Source organism: Vicia villosa, linkage group LG2, assembly GCF_029867415.1.
Source record: "Vicia villosa cultivar HV-30 ecotype Madison, WI linkage group LG2, Vvil1.0, whole genome shotgun sequence".
In the NCBI taxonomy this organism is placed as follows: Eukaryota; Viridiplantae; Streptophyta; class Magnoliopsida; order Fabales; family Fabaceae; genus Vicia; species Vicia villosa.
In genome coordinates this window covers 218,591,791-218,595,646 of record NC_081181.1, presented here as the reverse complement: position 1 = coordinate 218,595,646, position 3,856 = coordinate 218,591,791, and the positions used below count along the sequence as shown (strand labels likewise).

The 3,856-nt window shown below is 28.2% G+C and overlaps 1 long non-coding RNA gene across 1 annotated transcript; it reads right to left on the bottom strand.

Annotated features, from left to right (window-relative positions):
• Positions 1-2,505: 2,505 nt before the first annotated feature.
• On the bottom strand, positions 2,506-3,027 carry LOC131648270 (uncharacterized). Its single transcript, XR_009298083.1, has 2 exons — positions 2,939-3,027; positions 2,506-2,763 (listed from the first exon to the last, which is right to left on the bottom strand). It is a non-coding gene; the product is annotated as an uncharacterized LOC131648270 (long non-coding RNA).
• Positions 3,028-3,856: the final 829 nt, after the last annotated feature.

Below are 3,856 nucleotides of genomic sequence, written 5' to 3'. Positions count from 1 at the left end.
TCAATGATTCTTTTTTATTTTATACCCATTTGACTCTCTCCCCAATAGTGACGAAATCACAAAAAAAAAACAGTGGAGGGGTTCCATCCATTTTCTCATAAAGGGGGTATTTGAGTGTATCAACAAACATGGTAGCCATCTCTTTCTAGGAAAGTGGATGTTTAATTTGAGAAACCATTTCTATCAAACATTGAGCATATTCTTTGAAATTATCATCATCCTTTTTCATATTTTGCAATTGCATTTGATCAGGAGTCAAATCAATGTTATACTTGTACTACTTTAATAAAGATTCAACTAAGTCTTTTTAAGAGTAAATGTGGTTTTTCCTAAGATACATGTACCAACTTAAAGTTGCCCCAGTGTTTACCGGTGTTTTTGGTAATCAATCATGAGTTTATCATGCTTGTAAGATTAACTCGAAAATTCTCAGAAGCAATTCGTATAAAGTATTTGTGAGAAAAGCAATGTGTGTAAATTAAATGCAATTGTTTGAATAAAGAAAAAAAATCAATGCAGACCTTAATTAAAGACAAGTCTGGCTAAGTAACATGTGGGAAAAATGGAATAAATGACATTAAACAAAAGTGAAAATGTGAGACAGCAAAGACAAATGTTTTGTTTAAGGAAACAAAAAGACAATGAAAAGAAAGCACGCAGACCCATACATGTTTCTCACAAACTGTTTCGCTTTGTGACATGAGTACTTTGATCCTATAGAGAATGTATGAAAATTTGCGACCTTGATTACAATGTATGAGCCTTCTACTTATACTAATCTAACAATAATCGTATCCTACAGTTATTCTTCATAAGGCAAAGACGTGTCGAGACATGCACTTTATCCTTCTAAAATGCTTCCACGACGTTAGACTTCAAAAACTGTTGAAATGCCCATTATCCAACGTTCAAAACTGTCTAGAACCACTAACTACTTCTTAAGAACATCTAATTTATTACCCGTCAACATGCCTCTTCCTCCAACCGAATCTTTGACTTAGAGAAAAATACTAAATCCCTTTTTATAACTAATGACCTTGTCGACACAACCATCTTGTTGAGACAAAACTATGTCGAATGTCCTTTTCGAGATTTTGGACATGTTTAGAGTAAATAGTGATCCTGATCTTCTGAATCTGCTCTTTTGATTCTTCCAAACCATACACATCATGTTGGTCGAGACTTCTCACTCGACAGGGTTGTTTCTATCGAAGCTCGTTAATAAGTGCATTCAACACTTCGTGTTTTTCGATGCATCATTATTTGTTGATTTCCCTTTAGCTGGAATTTCCATGATAACACCCATTTAGACAATCTAGAAAGAAATGAATTAAGAGCTTATCGTTCTGGGAATAATAAACCATATTTCTACAATACATGATCAAATGGATATTTGGACAATTCACCCCGTTATACTTGCCGAAGTCATGTACTTTGAACATCGGGGAAACCCTAACATCAGCGATCAAGCATAATACGGGTGCATTCAGATTGTAATTATCATTCTATTGTCCTTAGTTGTTCTTCAAAACTCTAGAATGTCTTTCTACATTGAAGGCAACGAAGGGAGGCGGGGGTTTTAGTGAAAAATATATGAAAAGGGCCATGAGACTTTTCACATCGGTTGCTACATGGCCTCATGTAAAGGCCCTCGTTTCACATCGGGTGCAAATCCAGGCCCGATGTGAAATCCTTTAAAACAAAATTCCACCTTATTTACGGAATTGCCACCGCGTTATTTTTCACATCAGTGGACTTTTCACATCGAGTTCAAATCCAAACCCGATGTGAAATCCTTTCTAACAAAATTTCATATTATTTACGAAACTACCACTGTATTATTTTTCGTGGAAATAAATGTCCGATATAAAATTCCTAAATCATGTATTTTTCACTTCAAATTGTTATGAATTCTAATGTAAAATCCTTTAACAAATATTTTTAACATTATATATCTTAAAATCTAATTAAAAATCTTTTAACCAAATATCTTATTTTTAATAATTTTTAGTAGTGAATATCATGTAATCTCACCTCGAACCTCCACCACTTCATCCAACAAACTATGCCCCTACACAAAGAGGTAAAATGAAGTTCTTCCTCCTTCTATGTTTCACACACGCAGAGCAGGGCATGAATATGCACAACAAAGTGCTAAAATGTCGATGTCATAAAGAGGATGGAATCAAGAATTGTTGCATAAATTGTTGCGGTTAAGGAAACATTGCCGCACAAAAATTTGCTAACGTAACATAATGTGTTCGATACAATTGTATGAGAAAATGATCATCCGAAATTAATTCATAATATGTAATAAAAATTTATTGTCGATCAAATTTATACTCCATTTAATTTTATTTAATGAATTAAAAAATAATTTATTTATAAATAAAATCAGAATGAGAAATAATATAATTTTATCATTATTATATAACTAATAAACTACTAAATATAATTAAACATAAATTTCATTCATGGAAAGAAATCATAGCATTTAACCCAAAATGGAAAGAAAAAGTTCATAGCATTATTTAAAAGAAATTACATTATTGATTTTTTCAACTTTTTTGTAAAAGTCTTGAAGCTTTTATTTGTAGATCTCTCTAATCTCATAGCAACAACATGTGGATAATTTCGCTCCACACTTGCCACCTTTAGGAAAACCCTTTGATATACAAGATTGTCGACAAGCTTCAATATCATTTGGACATGCACCAGAATTAAAGCACCGTAACGTATCAGAATGTTGCAAATCTTGAAATCCTGTTACAATGACATTACAATTATTATTTAATATTCTGGAGAAATATTGACATTTCTAGAAATTTTATACATAATCTTCAATTAAAAACATGAGTCCTAATTTTATATAACACTTCAGTTGCATGTATTGTCACTAAAAATATAATAAAATTGAGCTATAAAACTATTTTATTACCTGCAACCATGAATGAAGCAATGCACATAATTGCAAAAATAAAAAGGAGAGGATTTAACCGGATTGCCATTCTACTATGAAAGTTTGATGTAAATCAACTTGCAATAGGCTATTAAAGATGACTAGAGAAGTTTATAATAAATTTTGGTTTTTTCTTTACGCACGTCCCTATGGGGATCACCCCAGCGAAAAATATATTTTACCCCGCTTTGGAAATGCATTTTCGAAATTTTTTTTTTTCTAAATTTTTTCAGACTTCGGAAGTGCATTTCCGAAAAAATTCTAAAAATTGGAATTTTGATTAATTCGGAGATACATCTCCGGAAAAAAAAATCTAAAAATTACAAAAATTAATTTTAGGATATTAATTAATTCATATATCATAAATTTGATATAATTTATGAGTAATGAATAATAACAATTATATATTTTGATATAATTTATGAGTTATGAATAATAATAATTTTTTATTTCTATTCTGATTCATATTTTAAAATTTAAAATAATTTTAATTAAAAAATTAAAATAATTTCACTTACAAAATGAGTAATAATTTTTTATTTATATATTTATAATAATTATTATGTATTTAAAAAAAATATTAAAAAATGAGTGTTTTAATTTATATATTTATATATTTATATAATAATTATAATAATTATTATATAAATATATATAAATTATTATATATTTATATATTTATAGAATAATTATTATATATTAATTATAAATATATTTATATATTTATATAATAATTATAAAAATTAAAAAATGAGTGTTTTAATTTATAATAATTATTATATATTTTTATATTATATAATTATATATTTCACTTACAAAATTATAATTATTATTAGATATTTATATATTTCTATTCTGATTCATAATTAAAAATGAGTTATAATTTTTTATTTAGTT